This window comes from Bos mutus, chromosome 5 (genome assembly GCF_027580195.1).
Source record: "Bos mutus isolate GX-2022 chromosome 5, NWIPB_WYAK_1.1, whole genome shotgun sequence".
NCBI lineage: Eukaryota > Metazoa > Chordata > Mammalia > Artiodactyla > Bovidae > Bos > Bos mutus.
Genome location: NC_091621.1, coordinates 112960012 through 112966011, shown reverse-complemented (window position 1 = coordinate 112966011; position 6000 = coordinate 112960012).

The window sequence follows — 6000 nt, the reverse complement described above, 5'->3', positions numbered from 1 at the left end:
TTTGGGGAATTTACCCTACAGAGATAACTGTGACTCTGTGTAAACATTCAGCACTGAGGATGTTCATGCTTAAAACCATGAAAAATTAGAAAGTACATAAAAATGTTCAAATATGGTAACTAGGTTAATAAATTATGGCTCAGACAGTGGACTACAATATAATCATTAAAAACTGTGCTGCAGAAGAAAGAAACAAAGAGGTGTTCACAAAATGTGAAGTGCAAACACTTACAAAATAGACCACCTGCAAGATGACCCTGAGAAAAATACCTTATAAAGTATTTGCATGCATGAAAATTAGGATATTCCCCAAGATGTTTCTTTCTCAGCAGATGGGTTTTAGAGATATTTTCCTTATCTATATTTTCTACATTTTCATCAAAAACATGTTTTATTTTATAAGAGGAATGTGAAAGTCAGCTTTTTTAGATCCTTGCAAGAAGACGAGAAAGGTTGAGTAGAACCAGGAACTCTGAGTAAGATGAGCTGACCTTCCCAGGTCAGCCCTGCATCTCTCTCTGAGAGCAACATAAGAGGAAGATGACCCGTAGGCTCCTTTTCTTTTCTGGTGATGCCAGCGCAGGACTCTGTTACCACAGAGATGACAACATAAGATGAACGCAGAGCTGCAGGCTACACCCTGCTCGCCCCTATTCTAGACTCGAACTGGGGTTGAGGGTGAGATTGGACATGGTCACGTTCAGAGAACAACTACTGTAGGCCAGGAGCTTTACATGCCTTTATGTCATTCAGTCCACGCGGCCCCGGGATGTGACGGTTCCCTCTGCTTTGTAAGCAGGGAGCTGCCCATCAGAGAGGTTGGATGACATGTGTGCAGCCATGTAGCACAGCCGGGACCTGACCCCACGACGTCCTGCTCGTTCAGCTACCTCCCTTGCTTACACTGGCTGGTGGGTTTAGCAGCAAGTCTAATGTAAGTATCTCGGATTGTATACAGCAGTCTCTTCTCTGCAGAAGTGGGTTCATGTGCTTCTTTCTACGCACCCCCTCCCAGAAAAGTTCCTGGGAACAAAATTTTCTCACAAGAGCCCCATCTGGCCACAGAGCCTCCTGCAGGTCTGTCTCCCCAGTGGGGCTGCCCCAGGGGATCTAGAAAGCCAGAGGGAGGTCAGGAATGTGCTGCTTATTTGATAAATGAGGGAATGGGCTCCAGAGACTGTGGGTTAAGAAGGAGAAACCCAAGCCGTTGGTCCCCAGAAGCTTCCCCAGTCCTTCTGAGATGGTCACCTCTTGTGCAGGTTCTGGGCCTAATGGGAGTCTTCCAATGATTAAACACTACCCCCCCTCACTTCTCTATCCCCCACAGACCCCAGGAGAACAGAAGCCTATCCTAGGTCTCTTAGCCACGTTGATTAGCAGAGGCAGCATCATGCGATTGAAGGGCAAGTCTGTATTCAAACCATAGCTCTGCATCAGAGACCACCCGACTCCCAGGAAATGAATTCATCACTCTGAGCCTCGGTTTGCTTGTCTATAAAATGTCTCTTCACTTCATCTCCTGATTCCAGCTCTACTCTCTAAATGTAACTACTAACAACCGTGCAGTGAATATTTCTTCAGACTTTTCTATATGCAGATGTGTGTGTGTGTGTGTGTGTGTATGTATTTGGGAAGTTTTTCTAACTGTCCAAAGTTTTATAATTTACACATCTTTATTCTAAATCACTGTCCATTCCAAGTCCTAAGCTGTGAAAGAGTAAGATAAATATGCGTTTAAATTAATCTACACAACACTTGACCAAAGAGACATCTACTCTTGATGGATTTATATAGGGGCATGACAGGATACACTTAGCCATGAGGATTAAATGAAGAGATGTATATATACATACATGTATTTCACACACATATATGTATATATATTTCATACATGTATATATATTATATACATGTGCATGTATATATATGTGCGCACACACACATATATGAAAGCACTTCATAGTATAACAGGCACTTGAATTTTTATTTTCTTTCAATCTTGTTTTATGGTCTTTCAACTTTCAATCTTGTCTCAGAGCAGAGAGCCTTCATTTTCTTAGAAGTAAACCCAAATGTCTTCCCCTTTCATCTGGGGTCCTCTTTCTCCAAGTTACATTGGTCCTTGAATCAGCAGCCATCAAAGTTTCAGAAAGTCAAGAAAATAGCTAGTCTTTGAGTACCACACATAAATGTCATATTTTCTAGGAGAGGATCCCCAAACTGTAAGTCTTATGGATCCAACCCACCTGAAGTCTGACACCCAGAGAAAAAGAGAAGAAAACAGCACCAACCTTAGTGTAGTTGCTGCCAGAGGTCCGGTCAGAGGGGAGAAGAATTATCTGGGGGAAGGGGAGGTGATGGCTATTTAAAGTGTGGTTCCCACTCCTCTGGCACTTGTAATTCTAAACTTGGCCCAGCCCACATTCCGCCCTTGTCCCCTCCCCTCAGCTCAAAGGCTCACCCTCGCTCACCCTCGAGTGTGAGCTGGTAGGCAGCACTCTCCTCCCGGGTGACCTCAGGTCTCTCGAGAGGGATCCCGCCTTCTCTCTCTCTCTCTCTCACTCTAGACTCAAGGGCTGCCATAAATCCACCAAGAGTAGGTGTTTCTTTGGTCAGGTGCTGTGTAGATTAACTTAAACGCATATTTATCTTACCCTTTAGCAACTTAGGACTTAGAATGGACAGTGATTTAGAATAAAGATGTGTAGATTATAAACTTTGGCCAGTTAGAAATACTTCCCAAACACACACACACACACACATACACACACTTATCCGCATACAGAAAAGTCTGAAGAAATATTTTCTGCCCGGTTGTTAGTAGTTACATCTGGAGAGTAGGGTTGGGGTCAGGCGATATGAAGAGGCACTTTCCACTTCTGCTTTTTAAGCTTTAGTATTGCTTGAATTTCTAAACAATGTGCTAGAATTTTAAATAATTGTCTAAACTATCACAGAAAAGGATGTGCCAAGGTTCACAGCAAAGCAAAGCCCTACCCGGGTCATGGTGCAGGAGCGGACTGACGGGGAGGAGATGAGCAGAGGGTGGAGTCGGGAGCCCCAGCCCCACCAGGGACCAGGGAAACAAGTTGAGTGTGCCCAGGGCTGCTCCGGCTCCCGGCTCCGAGGCCAAGGTCCTCCAGGGTCTGGGTCCCGCTTCTAACCCTTCCCAGGCTGCTGCGGTGAGCAAGGTGTCCAATCTCTAAAAGTCCTGTTTTCTCATCTAGATGAAGAGGAGCATCCAATGGATCTAGAGGTAGTTATACCAAGTGAAGTAAGTCAGACAGAAAGACAGATACAATATGATATCGCTTATCTGCAGAATCTGAAATATGATACAAATGAACTTAGCTAGGGTAAAGAATCTGCCTGCAATGCAAGAGACACAGGAGATGCAGGTTTGATCCCTGGGTGGGGAAGATCCCCTGGAGAAGGAAATGGCAACCCACTTCAGTATTCTTGCCTGGGAAATCCCACGGACAGAAGAGTCTGGTGGGCCGTAGTCCCAGGTGTTGCAAAGAATTGGACAGGACTGAGCATGAGCGCAGACAGAAGACAGACAGGGACACCCCTAGATGTGGAATGGCCAAGACTGCACTCCCAGTGCAGGGGGCCCGGGTGTGACCTGTGGTCAGGGAACTAGATCCCACATGCCGCAACTAAAGATCCCACATGCCACAGCTAATATCCGGTGCAGCTGAATAAATAAATAAATAAAGATCTTTTTCACAAAGACCAAAAGAATCCCACAAATGGACTTATCTACAAAACAGAAATGAGCTCACAGACGCAGAAAATAAACTTATAGTTACCAAAAGGGAAAGGAGAGGGGGAGGGATAAACTAAGAGACTGGGATTAGCAGATACCCACGGCTACATGTAAAGTAGATAACAAACAAGATCCTACAGCCAGGGAGCTCTATTCAGTACATTGTAATATCCTATAATGAAAGAGAATCTGAAAAAGATATATATATATATGTATACATATGTATAACTGACTCACTTTGCTGTACACTTGAAACACTGCAAATCAACTATACTTCAATAAAAATAAATTTTTTTTTTTAAAGAGGAGAATATTCCTTACCTTGCAAGGCTGTGGGAGCTTCTAGGAGATCTGAGTACGTGTAAAGGGCCTATAACACCCAGCCAGCCCTTTTTTACCCTTAAGGAAGTGTTCATGGTCAGCAGGGACATGCCCTGAAAGGGACGGGGCTGAAAGACACCTGAGCAAAGTCGGCTTCTGCTGGACAGAAGTCAGGGGGTGTGAGGGATGCAAGGGGTGGGATTGTACAGCCATGCCAGAAACAAGCGTAAATCAGAGATGATGCTGCTGCTGCTAAGTCGCTTCAGTCATGTCCGACTCTGTGCGACCCCAGAGATGACAGCCCACCAGGCTCCCCCACCTGCCTCGAGACCTCGGAATCGCATCACAAAAACTCCAGTGAGCCTCTCAGAGATGATTATTCTTCTGTTTGTTCTGGCTCTCTCCTCTCCCCGCCTATCCGTCCATCTGACTTGAGTGTGTCAGCAGTAGACCACAAGGTCCTCCCAGGGAGGCTGCAAACTCACGAAAAAAGACCTGTCTTCATGAACTCCCATCCTTACTCATCAGCAAGCAGTACTCACAACACAGTAAGGCCCCTAACAAATGAGCAAGGCTCCAGAACAGAGTCCATGAAACAAACTCTGGAGGAGCAGCCCGGGAGGCCTGGGCCTCCATCAGATTGACTCTGGTCTTTTTAAACACCAACATGCGATGAGCTAGTTTCCCCCATTTTTTTTTTGTCTCTCCTCGGAATGAAAGAAGAGCAAATCAGTTTTAAAAGGAGCGTGATTTGTTTCAGAAAGAACATTTCTGAGCAGCGCTGGTTTCAACATTGGAATGGGTTGGCAAAGGAAGAGGTAGGTTCCTCTCTTCTGTGAATTAATGGGCATAGTCATGTTTAACTGCAGGGGGGAGGGAACTTTTTGATTCCTGTTGACCTTTTGGATCTCTTTTCAAAGATCATACTGAAAGGGAAGAAAGGAGCAAGCCCAATAAATGAAAATAAAAATCATGGTTTGCTAAAACTGGAACAATTTGAGCAAGAAAATGAAAAACGATGATACTGGATTATAACCCAAAGAATAAAATATAGTCATGATTTCACACTAACAGAAATAAATACTCTACTAAACAAATAAATGGGGAAGGAAGGCCAGCTTTTCCAGATGGTGGAATTCCAATGATTAAATCCAGAAGGAAAGAGAGAAATAGAAAATCAGCTTTAGACAGTGAGATAATTTTTGTACACAAGTGAAAGTTGCTCAGTCATGTCTGACTCTTTGTGACCCCATGGACTATATGGTCCATGGACGGGCAAGAATACTGGAGTGGGTAGCCTTTCCCTTCTCCAGGGGATCTTCCCAACCCAGGAAATCAACTGGGGTCTTCTGCATTGCAGGCAGATTCTTTACCAACTGAGCTATCAGGGAAGTTTGTAGACAAGATCCCCCAATAAATTAGTGGGAGTTACCTGGTGGCTCAGAGGTTAAAGTGTCTGCCTGCAATGTGGGAGACCTGGGTTCGATCCCTGGGTCAGGAAGATCCCCTGGAGAAGGAAATGGCTACCCACTCCAGTATTCTTGCCTGGAGAATCCCATGGACGGAGGAGCCTGGTGGGCCACGGTCCACGGGGTCGCAAAGAGTCGGACATGACTGAGCGACTTTACTCTTACTCACCAAGGTAATAAAACATCAATATTCACATCCTGAACTGCTTGAGACAGTTACTAAGAAGGACACAACAGTTCTGTGGTTTTCTTGCCAAAATTGTTCTTCACTCATAAGAAAATGTAAGACAAATCCAAAGTGAGGGACATTGGGCCAAATAAGTGGCCACTCAGTCTTCAAAAGTGTTCTGGACAGGGGACTAAGGGGAGATAATGATTCAGTGCAGAGTGGGTGATGGGTGGGGTCCTGGGTGGGATGAGGACAGAAGAGGGACATTGATG